Genomic DNA, 19,051 nt, shown 5'->3' with positions numbered 1-19,051 from the left:
TTTCAACGCGTTTCCCTGGCCACTGCAAATTTCTTTATAACAACGAGGGTGGGTTAGTACTTGAGCAAGCCGGCTTCCCCCACAATCGAGATCATGCCGCCGCCGTCATTGCAGGAGCTTGCTTTCCTGTATCCTGGAAACCAAAGTCTAATGAGATCTGCCCGTTCCCAGCGATGAGCTTTCAACTCCCACCCAGTTTTTTTTCCAGGCGTGTTGTTTGCTGTCGCCCCACCTCCTTTCCCAGAGAAATTCTGAAAGCCGATGAAGAGATTTGAACTGGAAATTTATATTTCAACAAAAAAAAAGCCCACGTTGGAGGCAGCTCAGAGGAGAGAGAGAGAGAGCTCAGAGAGACTTGATAAATATTCATTGCTGCAAGACTCAAACGCCCTGGAGGATTGCGGAGCAACTTTGAGCGATCCTATTGGTTGTATGAATGCCCAGCTCTGTGCTGGATCTGAGGCTGTTTCTATTGATCAGAAAGAGGAGGAGAGGCAGAGACAGAGAGAAAAACAACTGAGTCCTGGCTTCTCCGCCAGTCATGCCAGTGTTATTCTTGAAGGATTGCCTTTCTGATGGCTGTGCGGACTGAATGTGGCCCGTTGATGCGGAGAATATGAGCGGGCAGGCTTTACGTTGCGAGTTGCTAGCGGTCCCGCAGAATCAGTGCAGCCTCCTGCTCTTTGTATTTGGCAACAAAGGCATAACCGGGTAAGTGAGGGTCTGCAGCCAAGATGCAGCGTTTAGAACAGTGAGGACATTCCAACACTGGCTCGCTTTGCCATCCAGTGTGTTAGAGCGGGACTGTGTGCCCAGACAGACAACTCTCCATTCCACTTACACAGGGGGAAGGGAGAGAGAGAACGACACTAGGACATATCGAGCCAGTTCAATTTATTATCCAGTCGGAAGGCTCTGCTGAATTATTTCGCCGAGGCGAGCTACTGAGTAACTGCTAAATACCAATTCCGGGTGACAGCGGTTCTTTCAGGGTGTGTATCCGTGCATTTTGGGATGAAGTGGGAGGGGTTTCTTCGTTAGGAAAACGACTGGGGTTCACTTCACGAACACAGACAGAAGTTGCTGGAAAAGCTCAGCAGGTCTGGCAGTATTCTGAGGAAGGGTCATTGGACCTGAAACGTTAACTGATTTTTCTTCACGGATGCTGCCAGACCTGCTGAGCTTTCCTAGCAACCTCTGTTTTTATTCCTGATTTACAGTATCCGCAGTTCTTTCCATTTTTATAGAGTTCACTTCATTTCCCTGGAAGTCCAGCTGATTTCCAGGACACAGAGCTGGGAAGGGCAATAGGACTGGATCGTCTGAGAAAATATGATCAAACTCACACCTTGTGATCTGCACAAAGTTAGATGTCTCTTTGGCCTATTCCTGGCATCTGCTTAAGTCCATGCAGATTTATTTTATTGGTCTTGGGATGACTCATAGCTCCAGTGCCCCGACCATTGTAGCAATATGTCAAGCATTGAGATGCATCACCGACACTGTGCCCTTAAAATATTGAACGATGTGGCATCAAGCTGGGAGTTCCAGCGCTCTGCGTGAGACATTTGCACTTTTTCCAAAGTTTTCTTCATTGCCAATCTCTTCTGCTCTACCGATTCTTGCTAGTTTACACTTCTGTGGGCGCTGATTATTCTCGATGTGCAAACCTAGACATTGACTATTGGACAATGAGATGGACAGCACAGCCATCTGTGTCCACAAGTACACACTTGCAATTGTGACCCAATTGTTGCCCTATTTAAGGTTGTTAACTCCATACAGTTTAGTAATTGGAACTTGGTGCCAAATGCATAGCTTTTGGTGAGGTAATCCAGGTTGTGGAAATGAGGGATCCGTCCACGGGCTCAGTAAAGGCAGTGCCTAGTCTGGTATTGTGCTACCTAAACTGGGGAGGATCACAAGTGCAAATAATGGTCTGCAGTAGGTTAATTGTTCCCAATTGCTGTAGCACATAGGTTGCACTGTAATTGGCTTAAGTTGCTCCCAGGACTGGTGAGGAGAATATGTGGCCACTTTATTGCTTGCTGAACAGTCATATGTGAGACTATTAGGTAAGGTTAGGGTAGGGTTTGGTTTCCATGATCAAGCAACCTGCTAAATATTATTTAAGCATTTTCATACTCACATTTTCATGATTGGTGACCTGTGTGTGTTACCAGAGGACTGCCTGGGGGAATTCAACCTGCATGATCTCTATGATTCATTACCCATTCTCAGCCTTGGCACGGAACTACATTGTAGTTTTTTTCTACTGCCACACCAGTTGATGGCAGGAAAATCAACCCGACCAGAGATTAGATCATGGATCTTCTCAATCTTTAGAATGTACAGCTAGAGCAGGCAGTGCATTTTATAGTCAGGTAAGTGAATTAAATGGTTTGTTTTTTCCAGTGTACAATGTTGTTGACTCATCAATACTACGAAGGATCTATCCATTATTCAACAACAGGTTCTAACTAGCTCCACAATATGCTTTAAAGCCCAGATGATGCAGTCTGGGAGTCACAAAATGTTCCAAAATATGATTGGCTAACAATCAAGAAGCCTGCTGTGATATCAGTAGGAAAAGAGTGCTGAGGATCTGAATAAGCAGTAGGTAAAACTAACTTATTATGTTAAAGCTTTTTATCTTGTTGTAGTCTGGAGGTGAAACTGGTGTGGTTGATGAATGTGATTTAATATTAATTATTGATTAAAGTAGAAACGAATCTTCCCCATTAACCCAGTTGGTTAATGGACTGGCCAGTGTGTAACTGCATCGATCAGATAAGAAAAGTCTTATTTGAGCACTGGTTGGAGTGGTGCAATTGGACATAACCTCTGGAAGGAGAAATATCAGCCACAATTCCCACCCTTGAGTAATCTCAAGCAAATCTAGCTAAAAAAAGCAACTGTTGCTATTGAACAACTGTTGACTTGGGTAGAATGCCGACTAAGCAGAATAGCAAGCCAAAGACAACTACTACCTTGGTTCATGCTTGACTGGTGCCCATTTATGTTAAGCCTTGAAAAGTATCTGCTGCTGGTGGAGCTAAGAGACTGAGCAATTCAAATATTGTTCAAAAATGGGAGAGGTATAAACATGGTAGGTGCAGGTCAATCAGTGTAATCTCAATGGCAGGGTAATTACTAAGCCCATTGTACAGAGCAGTATTCATTTTAATTTGGGTTGATAAGGGACAGCCAGCATTGATTCTTTAAAAGCAAATCAGGTCTGAGTGACCTTATTGAGTTCTTTGGTGAAGTAATAGCGACGTTTGCTAAATATAAACATTGTTTATGGGGAATTTCAAGAAAACATTTGATGATAAAGAAAGACTTGCATGTATATTACCCTTTCACGACCAACAATGTCTCAAAGCCTTTTGCCACCAATGAAGTACATTTTTAATGTAGTTAGTCCTATAATGTAGGAAATGCAGGATTTAATTTGTGCTCAACACACTTCTACACACACCAATGTGAAAGTGACAAGATAATTTTTTTTGTGTTGTGGATTGAATTATAAATATTTGCCAGGATGCCAAAGATATTTCCCAGTTCTTTGTCAAAATTTTGTCATGACATCTTTTATAACCACCTGGCTGAAAAAACAAATTGAGCCTTGGTTTAATGGTTTCCATTGTAAATAGTAGGAAATCCCTGATGGATTTATTTGGAAAATAGAAGACTGAATTGACATTTAGAAACATGGATATGAAATTGGCTAAGGGAAAGGAAGCAGAACGTAGTGGCGAATGGAGAGAAGTATGTAGTGGGATTTCCTAGGGTTCAATATTAGGACTATTGAAGTGTTATATATAAATTACTGGATTTGGAGAATGAGAGTAACATTACAAATTTTGTATATGGTACAGCCAGAAATGTAATAAATAATTTGGAGAATAGTAGTTGACCTCAGGAGAATACAAGCTGTTCAAAGAGACCGACATGTAGGATGTGCTGCCAAGTGTGAAGTGTCCTGTGGAGGGAAGTTGTACAATGTTATTTGTTTGAGAATATTATAATACAATTTTTTTACTATCCATGTTATTCAGGATAAGTATTTTTCTTCCCCGTAGCAGTCAACTGTATATTATTAATCTTACCTTGGTCCTTTTCCTCTGAGCTACTTTCTGTACACAGAGAAGGTTGATCAAGGTGTCTAATATTTAGAAAATTACCCTACACAATGAACCATGGCCCTTTAGCTAGAGTTTTCATATTTATAAAAAAAAAGATGAAGCAAATTTATTGCAATTTATAAATTCTGAATGCAAGGCTTTAAGTTTGCAACCTACAGCACTATCCCCATCTCCCAACTTAAGTTCTGTGTTTCTTGAAGGTTGCTAAGCATAAGGCAGAAAGCGAGAGAGAATTTAAGGAGTCTGGCATCAATGTGGGTAGTGTCTCATTAAAGTTTATTTATGACTCGTTTGTGTAGAATTTTATTAGTTTTTGACTGCTGCCAACATTTTGACATCTCCTTTGTGCTATTTGTTGTGAGGCTATCACATTTCACACCCCCAACTACCGCGTCCCCCACCCATACCCCAATGACTGCCTGTTCACAAAGGCTACAAAATGCCATTTCTATTCAGAATTGCCCTTATATTGGCTTTTTTAGAAACTGAGGAGCGATGGATCTTTCTCCAACTGATTTGGCAATGCCACACGACAGTCACACACTCGCACCTCATTCAGACATACATATATTTCTGTGTTTTTTTAAATGAATTAGGGGCTTTATCAGGGATGCCATCAATTATTATTGTCACATACTGTAAGCGGGTCAATAACCTACCTCTGCTAGAGGCACAGCATTGCTAAAGCTTCATAAGATCACACTGCTCTTAACTTTGATGCAAAAGAATAATTTCACATTGCTGTTTGCACTACCATTTGTGAATCAGCAACACATATTCACTAAGCAAATCACGGATACAGCAAAAAGTTCATACTTACACCAGACACTGTTGTCAGTCTCCTGAAAGGGCAAAGAGTCAAGGTTTGCTCCCACATGTACCGATGTGCCTGCTTGTTCAGTATTAAATATTGCACTCTTTCAATGAACAGCTCATTTGCAACACTGTGTAATTCAAGTGAATGGTCCCTTCCCTGGGACCTACTACAATGCTTCCATTTTAAGGCGGTCCACCTACATGCCCTTTTCTGTATGCAATAAGTTACCAAGCTCTCATTCATACTCTCCTTTTATAGCTGATTCCAAATTTTAGCAAACATATTGTTGCATGCACAATATTATTAGTGCAATAATAACTTAATGAGTACACGGGGTGTAGGAGTACTCTTAAGAAGGAAATCAGGAGGGTGAAAAGGTGACACAAGATTGCTTTGGCAGATAGGTTAAGGGGAATTCAAAGAGAGGCTACAAGTATACCAAGAGCAAAATGTAACTAGAGAAAGAATAGGGGCCCTTAAAGATCGACAAGGTCATCTATGTGTGGAATCACAGACGATGGGTAAGATCCTAGATGAATATTTCTTGTCAGTATTTACCGTGGGGAAAGACATGGAAGCTAGAAAACCTGGGGAAGTAAATAGGGATGTCATGAAAAGAGCCCATTTTGCTGAAGTGGAGGTGCTAAAGGTCTTAAAACTCATAACAGTAGATAAATCCCTGGGATCTGATCATGTATATTCTAGGACATTCTGTGAAGCTAGGGAAGAAATTGCGGCATCCCCTACTGGAGATACATGTGTCATTGGCAGCCACAGGTGAGGTGCTGGAAGACTGGAGTATGGCTAATGTTATGCCAGTATTTAAGAAAGGCCGCAATGAAAAGCCAGGGAGCTAGAGACTGGTGAGCCTAACATCCGTGGTGGGTAAATAATTGGAGGGGATTCTGAGGGACAGGATCTACATGCATTTAGAAAGACAAGGACTGATTAGGGATAGTCAGCATGCAATTGTGTGCGTGAAATCGTGTTTCACAAACTTGACTGAGTTTTTAGAAGAGATGACCAAGAACATAGATGAGGGCAGTGCAGTTGATATTGTCTATATGGTCTTTAGTAAGGCCTTTAACAAGGGACTGCATGGGAGCCTAGTTAGTAGGGTTAGATCACATGGCATCCAGGGAGAGCTAGCCAACTGGTTACAAAATTGGTGACAGTAGGAGACAGAGGGTGGTGGCAGAGGGTTGTTTTTCAAACTGGAGACCTGTTACCAGCAGTGTGATGCAAGGATCAGTGCTGGATCCACTGTTGTTCGTCATTTATATAAGCGATTTGGATGAGAACAAAGGAGGCAGTTTAGTAATTTTGTGGGTGACACCAAAATTAGTGTGATAGTGGGCAGTGAAGAATGTTATCTATAAGAAAAACAGGATCTTGATCAACTGGGCCAATGGGCTGAGGAATGACACATGGAGTTTAATTCATATAAATGCGAAGTGTGTATTTTAGTAAGACAAACCAGGGCAGAACTTACGCAGCGGTAGAGCCCCGGGAAATGTTGTCAAACAGAAAGACCTAGGGGTGCGGGTATATAGTTCCTGAAAGTGGTGTTGCAGGTAAATAGGGTCATGAATAAGGTGTTTAGCACGCTTGCTTTCATGGGTCAGCGCATCGAGTACAGGAGTTGGGACATCATATTATGGCTGTACAAGACATTGATAAGACCACATTTAGCGTACTTCATACAATTTTGGTTACCCTTCTGTAGGAAGAATGTTATTAAACTGGAAAGAGTGGTTTAAGTTATAAGGAGAGGCTGGATAGGCTGGGACCTTTCTCCCTGGAGTGTAGGAGGCTGAGGGGTGACATTATAGAGGTTTATAAAATCTTGAGGGGCATAGATAAGATGGATTGCAAAGGTCTTTTCCCTAGGTTAGGGGGGTCCAAAACCAGAGGGCATAGGTTTAAGGTGAGAGAAGAAGTATTTAAAGAGACTTAAAGGGCAACTTTATCACCCAGCGGGTGGTGCATATATGGAACTGGCTGCCGGAAGAAGTGGTAGAGGCGGGTGCAGTTACAACATTTAAAAGACATTTGGTCAAGTACATGGATAGGAAATGATTAGAGGGATATGGGCCAAATGCAGGGAAATGGGACTAATTCTGTTCAGGAAACCTGATTGGCATGGATGAGTTAGGCTGAAGGGCCTCTTTCTGTGCTAAGTACCTCTATGACTCCATGATTCTATAACTGAAATGAAAATGTACATTGTGAGCATTCCTGGTACTTATGCAAGTTTATTTTTCCTTTGTGCTTTTGACGAAATGTGCCTCTAAGATTGATTTGTTCTGTCCCGTTTCTGTTGAACAGGGGTGTTGTAAACCTGGTTGAGAGGTGTCTGCTCGATGGAAAGCAGAGTAAATAGCTTTGGGTTCTTCTTAAAATTAGACAAAAAAAGCATGAGTGGCTGGAGTCAGGCTCACACAGACTCAGGGTTTTAGTTTTGTTTTCAGTTGTTGAAGTTGGGGTTTTTGGATTTGAAGCTGCTAGATACAGCTCTGTCTCTGCTGCTGCAGAAGCTGGAATTCTTTCTCTGCTGCTAGATTCATTGTGTCGATGTTCCTTCTTCTAGACTGGGGGAGATAGCAAATGAGGAAAATCTGTTTTGCTGCATTTGCTTTTGCCAAAGATGTGTTTATGGGATGCTGCTGTATTGGAACTATTGATGAGTAGCAGTTAAAATGTATATTGTTTTGTTAAGAATTATGCCAATTCCTATTTTTGTTTGTATTTTAACTACGATGTAACAATAAAGTGTGTTTTGCTTAAAGCTGAGTAGTTTGAACAGTTGAATCACATCTGGAACACAGCACCTTACACTTGCCTCTCAATAATATAAAAGGTAGGGTCTAGACTATTTCTTTGATGTGTTTTAAGGGGGTTTGGTCTGGTCCACAACAGTGCTCATGTACAAAGTGAGAGTTCATAGAACTCTCCTCTTCTCCCCAGCTATTCTAAAGAGAAGTAGTCCACTCACAAGTGCACTGCTGTTGTCTAGCCCAAGGGGTGTCACGATTTCCTCTCCTGTGTCATTCCTGGAGGTGACTTCAGTTGGTTGCTGGATCTATGATGACGTGTTGAGGTATAATAATTACAGCCGGATCTTTCAGAGGTGAAATTAAGAAGTGCTGCACAAGTAAGTGGCAATAGAAATTTGGGACTTGTTACCCCAAACAAAAATTCTCCAAAATGCTGTGAATGCTGGAGATCTAAAAGACAGTTGGTGCTATATCGGTTGTCAGTTTTAAGTCGGAGAGGTATTTTATTGACCAGAGGTATTAAGGGAAGTATGTAAAGCTGTGTACATGGAGTTAGGTTCTGACTCAGCTGTGATTCTAATTTAATGGTGCAACTGACAGCATGGTTTGAATAGCCTATTCATGATCGTATGTTCTCAAACTGTTTTGATGGTTCATAGATCATAGAATCCCTACAGTGTCGAAACAGGCCCTTTGGCCCGACAAGTCCACACCAATCCTCAGAGCATCCCACCATAAACCCACCTAATCTACACATCCCTGAACACTACAGGCAATTTAGCATGGCCAATCCACCTAGCCTGCACACCTTTAAACTTTGGGAGGAAACCAGAGCACCCAGCAGTAACCCACACAGACACGGGGAGAATGGGCAAACTCTACACAGACAGCTGCCCAAGGGTGGAATTGAACCTGGGTCCCTGGTGCTGTGAGGCAGCAGTGCTAACCACTGAGCCACTGTGCTGCCCTCAGGGGAAGTAGGGGTTGTATCTCCCTAATTCAGCCACCTAGCAACCAAGTCTTTGCCAAACCAAAACATTTTTTGGACCATGAGAGATCACATGTCAGGATCAGCAAGGGAGTTTTTAAACCATTCCTTTGTCTACTTGTGCTCGGTTTGTCCAAAATATTTTGGCATTTCCTTTTCACAGAATCCTTACAGTGTGGAAACAGGCCCTTTGGCCCAACAAGTCCACACTGACCCTCAGACCCATCCCTGAACACTATAGGCAATTTAGCATGGCCAATCTACCTAGCCTGCACATCTTTGGACTGTGGGAGGAAACCAGAGCACCCACAGAGAGAATGTGCAAACTTCACACAGACAGTCACCCAAGGGTGGAATTGAACCCAGATCACTGGTGCTGTGAGACAACAGTGCTAACCACTGAGCCACTGTGGGAATTGCTCTTGTATCACTTACACTAGCATGATCTCTTGTGAGTGGCAGACCACACAGGTTACTACACCAGAGAATCCAAATTCAGGAGGTACAACCCTGTACCTGATGGAAACAAATGCTGGTAACTTGGGGTTCAGAAAACAGGAGCTTGTTCCAATTGAAGATTCAAATATCGAGGGTGCTTTAACCAGCTTAGCACTGCTTACCTTCAAGTCTTTGGCTGGTTGTTGAAATCCAGTTAAAGCCAAGTCAGCAATGCGTCTGGGAGTAGCTTTAGCTACAAGGTGATGGGTCTGCATCTCATGCCTTTTACCCTGGAAAGCTCTGCATTTCTCTGGAAGAATGAACAAAAAAATCTGCCTTCATAAATGATATTCCTGTCAGTCTCTGAGGGATTAGTTTGCATCAGGCAGCAGGCTACCATAATGAAATAAAAGTTTTGTATGACTTTTCCTCCCTAGAGATTGCATTGCAAAAATGTAGTCAATGTCAGCAGCCTGGCCTCATTTCCGTTGTGGGTATCAGAGGAGGCAATAGGTAGAAGGACTGTCATATATTGTCATGCTGAGACACAACACCATTCATGTTGTTTATACTGAATATTGGCTAGGCATGGAAAACAGACCTACTGGTGTCACTGAATACATTATCCCATTGGATGTCAGTCTGCAAACCTTTTGGGAACAATATGCCAAGGAACTATCCAGGGAATGAACTTTTTTAGAACATATCTTGTATAATGAGTTAGAGTTAATTAACAATCTCATAGCGAGGGATCCTCTAGGGAAGAGTGATCATAATGTGAAGAGTCTCATATTAAGTTTGAGAATTATGTGATTAAGTTGTAAATTTGGGTAAAGTTAATTATGGTATTTTAAGGGGTACTTTGGGAAATTGGAATAAAACACATGCTAGTAAATAAGAAAGGGCAAACATTTAATTCAGAATTTTCCATGAATATGTGTTCCCTTGTGAATTAAAAGTTCCACTGTGTCACAACTATGGCTGACTTGGACAGTTAAGGATAGTATTTGATTAAAAGAAGAGCTTAAAACTTTTTCAAAAAGTGAAGGAAGCCTGAGGGTTGGAAGGGTTTTAAGAAAATCTTTAAAAGATGACCAAGAAATTGACAACAGAGGGAAAAGATAAAATATTACACTAAACGAGCAAGGCATGTAAAAGCAGTTTCTCCAGGTGATTATTCACATTGTGTAAACTTAGACGACTGATTCTTTGGCAGTGAGGTGGGTTGTACAGCTACCTTATGTACACAAATACACTTTAAACAGGGTATCTAGAATGCAATGTTTAGGCTGATTTTTTCTCCACAAATGCTCCATAATGAAGGGTAACCAAGGACAATTATGCTCCAGTTGTTGGTATATTTAAGGTTTTTAACTCTCAGAAATAGAAACTTGGTGCCAAATAGAACATAGAACAGCGCAGCACAGAAACACGCCCTTCAGCCCACCATGTCTGTGCCAACCATGATGCTATTCTAAACTAATCCCATCTGCCTGCTTGTAGCCCATATATGTCTATTCCCTGCTCATTCATATGTCTGTCTAAATGCCTTTTAAGCTTTGCTGCCGTATCTTCTTCTACTACCTCCCTGGTAGCACAGTTTCAAAGGGTTGGTAATCGAAGAATGGAGCTTTAAAAAATGATTGCTTCTGTTTCTTTTGCCAATGTAAGGGAAGTGTATGGTTTTTGGTGAGATACTCCAGGTAGTAGAGGTGAGGGATCCATCATGAGCTCAGTAAAGGCAGTACCTCATCTGATATTGTGTTACGTAGGCTGGGAAAGTCCACAAATACTGGTTTCTGCTTACTTTAGTTCTTAACTAGTGTAGTTCTTGGGTTTTGCTACGGTCAGTTTAAGTGGCGCCAGCACTGGTGAGGGGAATAAGTGGCCATTTTGGGTAAGTATAGGGTAGGGTTTGGTTCCCAGGATTAAACAACGTGCCATTTATTATTTCAGCATTTTCATTCTCACAATTCAATAATTGGTGACTTGAGTGTGTGTTTTATGAGATGACAGTCTGGAGCCATGGAAGCTGTATGATTCTGTACAGTTCGCTGTCCCTTCTCAGCCTGGGCACAGAGCCAGATTTTAGTCCATCATCTGCCACCTCAGGATCTTCCTGGTCTTCCACAGGAAAAGAGTTCTTTTTGTTCATGGGATGTGTGCTTCACTGTCAAGGCCTTCATTTACGGCCCAGCTTTAATCACCTGTGAGAAAATGATGGGGAGCTGGCTTCTTGAATGACTAGCAAGTTTATGGTTAAGGCTGTTCTTAACCTCTTTCTAAATTATCAAATGCTATTTGTATTTCACATTTAAGACTTAACTGTAATTAGCTGTTTAAATTCAAAATTCAATCTGGGATTCTGGGTAACCCAAGATGGAGGATGGGAAAAAGAGTTGTGGCTGTAAGAGTTGCACCTTTTTTGAGGTATTTTCGGTGCTGGAGCTGATTTCCTTGAATTCTACAAGCAGTAATTACTGTTTTATAAGTTGTTGCATTGTTTTGAAACTTTGGGAAAAAGAAAGAGATCAAAACACTGGCACTTTTAAAAGGAGGAAAAGAGACAAATCAGTGACCATTTGGGACAACATTTAAAAAGCATCTGGGTGGGTATATGAGGAGGAAAGGTTTAGAGGGATTTGGACTAAATGCTGGCAAATGGGACTAGAATAATTTAGGTTATCTGGTTGGCATGGACAATTTGACCGAAGGGTCTGTTTCCATGCTGTACAGCTCTATGACTGTAGGTTTGAGCAAGGACATTCAAGCTCACTACTTAGAAACACCTGAAGTTAGTTAATTTAGCAAAACGTCTGAAACTGGTTTTATACTAAAAATGGGGCTGAACTAAAATATGGCAAGTGATGTATCATGGCTGAAGCATGTGGGAGCTTCTGGATGGCATTGTGATACAGGGCAAACACCTGCTGTAAATTTTTGTAGCTTGAGGACCGTCAGCTCATAACAGCTCAGAGTTTGTGAGCTGGAGGCTGACCTGCAAACAAAGTGTCCTCTCAGCAAGCAGGAAAGGTGTCTGGATATTTTGTATCTAGATCATATCCCTTATATGCTAATGTCTTCTGATTTGATAAGTAGTCTTGGAAAGAAGATTATGAGTTAACTGGGCAAGGGGACCCACAGGGCAAGAATGCAGGAGTCTCAGCCTTTGCAATTGTCCACCAGGGTTGAGATTCTTTTTTTGGATGAAAGTGAGAGCTGCAGGGTGGATGAGCAAACTGACTATGGTACCATACTCCAAGAAGCCATTCAAGTTGGAGGAACAAAAGAGAATGTGGTGTTAGAAGGTTGGTTTACTGACGGGTACAGACACTGTTCTGTGCAGCTATGTGTGTGAGATCAGAAGGCAATGTTGCCTACCAGGTGCCAGCGTTCTGGACACCACTGTAGGCCATACAAGAACTTGTGTTGTGAGGGGGAGGATGCAGTTGTCGTGGTCAATGGAGTATAGTCAAGGCAAGAGGTTCTATTTAGATAGTATGAGGAGTTAGGCATTGAATTAAAGAGCAGAATTTCAAAGATAATAATCTCTGACTTAGTACCTGAGGTGCGTGCCAGTTGTCAGTAGGTACATAAGATTAGTGAAGAGTGAACATGGCTGAAAGTTTAGTGTGGGAGAAGTGTTTTCCATTTTGTGGTGTGCTGGGGAAATAGGGGTACTGAGCAGTTGGGACAGTCTACAGCTGAACAAATGTTCTAGCAAACCATCTAGATGGGAAGTGAGTGAGGTAGAGTGAAGACAGGAGAACAAAATTGCAACATGGGAAATTAAGGTCAGTGAAACCCAGAAGGTACGGGGAATAAGTCTACAAATACATCAACAGTCAAAACTAGCTGTTACAAAGGGAACAAAAGCCAACTAAAGGCTCTGTATCTGAAAGTGAGTTGTTAACAAAATAGAGAAATTGATAGTGCACATTGAAATAAATAAATATAATCTCATAGCCATTACAGAGACATAGCTACATGAAGGCAGGAATTTGGTCATGAATTTTGAGGGGTATTTGACATTTAAGAACAATTGGAAGTTATGTAAAGCTGGAGGGGGTGCACTGTTAATCAAGGGCATTGATTACATAGTTAGAGATGACCTTGGCTGAGAAGATCAGGATTTAGAATGAGTTTGGGTGGAGATGAGGAACAGAAGGGGAAAGAAGTCACAGGTATGGGTGATCTACAGGGCCCCTAACTGAATCTATAATATAGGGGACAGTACACAAAAAAAAAATTGGGTGCTTGTGTAAAGGAATGGCAATGATCATGGGTGATTTTAATCTGTATATAAACTGGAAATGTTCAACAGGCAATGGTGATTTGGAAGATGAGTTCATCGAATACTGAACACAGAATGCTTTTGAAATTGTTCATTCGAGCAGCATGTTCTGGAAACAACCAGAGAGCAAGTTATACTAGAACGAAAACAGAAATTGCTGGCGAAACTCAGCAGGAATAGCAGCATCTATGGGGAGAAAGCAGAGGGTTTTGAGTCCAATGACTCTTCATCAGAAATGAAAGCAGCTAGAAAACATGGAATTTATGCTGAAGATAAGGTTGGGGGTGGGGGGCATCTCAATGAATTTCAGGCATGACATAATGTTGAACTCTTCTTCTGTCACCTTCGCCTCTGTGCTCATTTCTTCGGACAGGAGTCCTCCCTCTGTCCCACAGACGCTTTCACCACCATCAGCACTCTCGGTCCACCTGGACCCCTCCCTCTGGCTGTTTACCTGCATTGGACCTGATCATTGAGAACTGTCAATTCGACATTGGTCACCTTAAATTCTCTGCTTCCCCTCTTCTCACCCATTCTAACTTACCTCCTTCTGAACTAACGGCACTCTGTGCTCTCAGATCCAACCCTGACTTTGTGATCAAGCCTGCCGACGAAGGTGGTGCTGGATGTACTGATCTCTAGATTACAGAGGCTGAGCACCAGCTCTCAGACATCTCCTCCTATCTCCCCACCATTGAGCATCAGGTTATTGTATTCGTGACTGTCACCAACCTCATCTCATCTGAGTATCTTTCCACACCCTGGCCCTCAAAAGCTTCCCAGCTCGTAGTCCCCAACCAGGCCCAGCTCGCTTCTACCTACTTCCCAAATTCCACAAACAGGAATGCCCAGGTAGACCCATTGTTTCTGCCTGTTCCTGCCGCATATAACCTATTTATTTCTACCTTAAGTAGATTTTTTATGCTTTCCCACTAACATCTGAGATTCTTCTGATGTTTTACATCAATTTCAAAATTTCCTGTCCATGGGCACCAGCCACCTCCTTTCACCATGGATGTGTATTGGTCTTAGGGCTTTCCACTTCTTCCTGGAACAAAGGCTTGAACTGTCTCCATCCACCACCACCTTCTTCCTCCTGGCTAAGCTTGTCCTCACTTTGAATAACTTCTTCTTTAACTCCTTTCACTTTTTTCGGATCAAAAGTGTGACCATGGGTATCTACGTGGGCTCCAGTCATTCCTGTTTCCTTGAAGGTACCTGGAACATTCCTTGTTCCAATCCTACTTGAGTCTCACTTGCAATTCTTTCTCAAGTACATCAGTGACATCATTGGTGCTGCTTGTTCAGAATTTGCTTCCAATTTCCACCCTGCTCTCACCTTCACCTGGTCCATGTCTGAGTCCTCCCTTCTCTTTCTTGACATTTCTGTTTCTATTTCTGGGGATAGGCTGATCAGCAATATCTATTACAAACCCACTGACCCCCACAGTTACCTGGGCTATACATTCTCACACCCTGCTTCCTGTAAAGATTCCATTCCATTCTCCCAGTTTACCTGTTCTGGTGAAGCTAACGTCTGCGGGGGGGGGCCCGGAAATGTCTGCCTTTTTCCTCACCTGAGGATTCCCTGCTAACCACGGTCTTAGCTGTTGAGATATGTTCGACTCACTTCCCACATTTCTGCCCCACTCCCTCTCTTCCCTCCCACAACAGCAAGAGGTTTCCCCCTTTGTCCTCACCTACTACCTCACCAGCCTCTGCATCCAAAGGACCTTAAGCCTCCATTTCTGTCACCTCCGGTGGGATGCCACCACCAGACACATATTATTTCCCCTCCTTTGTCAGCCTTCTGAATGGACTGTTCTCTCCAAGTCACCCTCGTACATTCCTCGTCCATTCCCAATATCTTCCACAGCATCTTCCCACGCAATCGCAGAAGATGTAATGCTTGCCATTCACTTCCTTCCTCATCACCATCCAAGGCATCAGACATACCTTCCAGATGAAGCAGTGCAATGTGGTCTCCTCCACACTGGGGAAATGACGCACAGACTGGGCAACTGCTTTGCAGAACACCTATGGTCAGTCCTTAAAAATGACCCCAAGCTTCCAGTCTCCTGACAGTTGAACACACCACCGTGTTCCCATGCCAATAATTCTGTTTCAGGCCTGTTGCAGTGTTCCAGCCAGCCTCAGCGCAAGCTCAAAGAACAATGTCTCGTTTTCCATTCGGGGACCTGCAGCCTCTAGGACTCAACATCAAATTCAGTAATGTTAGAGCCTGATTCCATCCTTCCATGTTTTTTAGCTACCCCTACACCCTGGTCCTGTCATGATATGGCTTGCTTTCAGCACAGCTAACCCAATCTCATCTCCTCTCAGCTCTCATCACTCAATCAGCTTTTCTTCCGTCCTGGCCTACTATCAATAATGCCCTCGTCTGCCTACCCCTTTCATATCTCTGTCTCTCTGGGCTCCATCTCCACCCACCTGCTCACCTCTCCCCCTAACCCCGCAAACCCACCTTCACCATATTTACCACCTTTTCTGACCTGCTGTTCGTCCCGATAAAGAGTCACCAGACAGGTTAGCTCTGCTTACTCCCCACAGCTGCTGCCAGACTAGCTGAGTTTCTCCAGCAATTTCTCTTTTTGTTTCAGATATCCAACAACAGTAATTCTTTGTTTTATTATAGCAGGCTATACTAGACTTGGTAATGTGTAATGCAATAGCATTAACTAATGACCTTAGAGTTCAGAAACCTCCAGGCAGTAGCAACAGTGATTGAACCTTACATTTGATTTGAAAGGGGGTAGAGTGGATCTAAAACTAACATTTTTAAGCTTAAATGAAGGCAACTATGTGCAATGCAAGACCAGCAAGCTAAAATTAATTGGGATTCAAGGCTAGAGGATAGATAACAGAGAAACCTTATAAGCAATGTTTAAGAAAATTCAGAATAAGTATGTTCCCATTATAAAGGGAGGACCCGTCAACTGTGATTAACTAATGAAGTTAAGGAAAGTATCAAACTTAAGGAAAAAGACATGGTTGCACGGAGAAACAAGCAAAAAGATGATTGGTTGTTTAGATGACTGGATAGAATATAAACAATGGAAGAGAATGACTAAATGGTTAATTAGCAGAAAGAAATTCGAGCATGAGAGGAAGCCAGCTGGAAATGTAAAAATCGATAGCAAGAGTTTAAGGTATTTATGAAGGAAAATAATAATTAAAGTGAGTGTTGGTCCTCCAGAATGCAAGAATGGAAAGTTAATTTTAGATAATGTGAAATCAGTGGATGAAATGGACAAGCATTTTGCTTCTACCTTCGCTGTATAGTATATGAAAGCTTGCTGGTAATAGACGTAAATCAGGATATGGAAGGAAGAGAGGAACCTGGTGAAATTACCATCACCAGGGAAGTTGTTATAAAAAAACTGGAATGGCATGGTGGCTCAGTGGTTAGCATTGCTGCCTCACAGCACCAGGGATCCTGTGTTCAATTCCAGCCTTAGGCAACTGTTTGTGTGGAGTTTGTACTTCTCCCTGTGTCTGCATGGGTTTCTTCCAGGTGCTGTGTCTCCTCCCACAGTCCAAAGATGTGCAGGTTAGGTGGATTGGCCATGCTAAATTGCCCATAGAGTCTAGGAATGTGCAAATTAGGTGGATTAGCCAAGGGAAATAGAGGGTTATGTGGATGCCCTTTGTATAGTCAGTTTGGGCTGAATAGCCTGCTCCCATGCTCTAGCAATTTTATGAAGTTGTGGGCTGACAAATCCCCAGGTCCTCATGGACTTCATCATAGGATTTTGAATAAGGTAGCTGACGAAGTAGTACCTATACTGTTGTTAACTTTTCCAAATTTGTTATGTTCTGGAAAAGATCTATCGGACGGAAAGTTAGCAAAAATTCCCTGCTGTATCCACACAGGGAAGGAGGCTGAAAATCAAAACTATAGGACGGCTGGTTTGATGTCTGTCATGGGAAAGATAGTAGATTTGATCATTTAAGGGCTCCTCTGGTGCAGTGGTAGTGCCTCTACCTTTGAGCCAGCAGACCCAGCTTCAAGTCTCACCTACTCCAGATGTGTGTAATAGCATCTTTGAACAGGTTGATTAGGAATATATATAGAATTGAACATTTAAGGAAGTTATAGCTAGGCACTTTGAAAACTCAAGTTAATTGGTAAGGGTCAGTATGGTTTTATGAAAGGGAAATCATGTTTAATCAATATATGGGAGTTCTTTTTTGATGGAGTAACTTGTGCTGTGGATAAATGCAGGCTGAAAACATACTGTGCTTGGAATTCCAGAAGTCATTAGATAAGGTGCCACATAAAAGGTTATTGTTCAAAGCTGGATGTCATGTATAGGGGATAACATGTTAGAATGGATTGAGAATTGGCTGGTTGGCCGAAAGCAGAGTATATGGAAGTCTTTTACTGTTTGGGATGAGTGGAGTCTCATGGGCATCTGTGTTTGGGCCTCACCTTTTTAAAATTTACATCAGTCATTTAGATTTTGTAAAATTGGGCAAAGGAATGGTGGCTAAATTTTCAGATGGTACATAGGTAGGAAGCTATGTTGTGAGAAGGACATCAGGAGGTTGCAGATGGATATGGAAAAAATATAGATTTGTGCAAAATCTGGCAGGTGGATTACAATGTGGCAAATGTTAAGTTGTTCACTTTGGGAGGAAAAACAAAAAAGGAAGGCAGTATCTAAATGGAGAATGACTGGAATTCTGAGGCACAGAGTGATCTAAATATTCTAATGCGTGAGTCACAAAAAGTTAGTGCAAAAGTACAACAAATAATTAAAATGGCTAATAAAATACTATCTTTATGATGAAAGAAATTGAACATAACGGTGACAAAGTTGCATTTCAATTAATCAGGATATTGATGAAACCGCATTTTGAATACTGTGTCTTTTGGTCTCTTTAAGGAAGAACGTGAATGATTGGAGGTAGTTCAGAAGGGGTTTACTAGATTGATGCCTGGAATGAATGGGTTGTCTCATGAGGAAAGATTGGACAGGGTGGGCTTTTTCTCAGTGGAATTTAGAAGAGTGAGGAGTGACGATTAAATATATCAGAATCTAACATTCTTGACAGTTTGGATGTAGAAAGGATGTTTCCTTTCGTGGGAGAGTCCAGAGCTGGTGCCAATGTTTTAAAATTAGGCATTGCCCTCTGGGACAAAGATGAGAAGAATTCTTTTCTCTCAGAAGATTATGCAACTTTAAAACTCTCTGCCTGTAGAAGTGGTGAAAGCGTGGGTCATTGAATACTTTAAGGCAGATGGGGACAAATTCTTGTTAAGGACATTGGGATCAAAGGTTGTTGGCGTAGATGGGAATGTGGTATCAGCCATGGTTTTATTGAATGGTGGAGCAGGCTTGAAAGGCTGAATTACCTCCTTCTGCTCCATGTCCGTATGTTTGCTGCACTCCCAGACTGCTGTTTGGATGGAGTTTCAAGATTTGCTACAAAGACTTTAGAAGAATGCAAATATAGTTTCACATTTGAATGGTTTGTATCTTGGATGACAACTTGCAAATGGTTCTGTTCTTAGGCACCTCCTGCCCTTATCCTTCAAGGTGGTAGATGTCATAGTCTTGGGAG

At 42.1% G+C, this 19,051-nt stretch overlaps 1 protein-coding gene across 2 annotated transcripts in view; it reads left to right on the top strand.

Annotated features, from left to right (window-relative positions):
• Positions 1 to 336: 336 nt before the first annotated feature.
• LOC109918601 (rho guanine nucleotide exchange factor 10-like protein) overlaps positions 337 to 19,051 on the top strand; it is a 184,708-nt gene continuing 165,993 nt past the window's right edge. For both annotated transcript variants that reach the window (XM_048615132.1, XM_048615131.1), the window contains exon 1: positions 337 to 711. The gene's annotated coding sequence lies outside the window, so the exon portion shown is untranslated. The remainder of the gene's footprint in view (positions 712 to 19,051) is intronic.

The sequence above is a fragment of the Rhincodon typus genome, chromosome 31, assembly GCF_021869965.1.
Source record: "Rhincodon typus isolate 14 chromosome 31, sRhiTyp1.1, whole genome shotgun sequence".
Classification (NCBI taxonomy): Eukaryota; Metazoa; Chordata; class Chondrichthyes; order Orectolobiformes; family Rhincodontidae; genus Rhincodon; species Rhincodon typus.
Note: the sequence above shows the minus strand (reverse complement) of the source record. Positions and strands in the feature narration are given on the sequence as shown.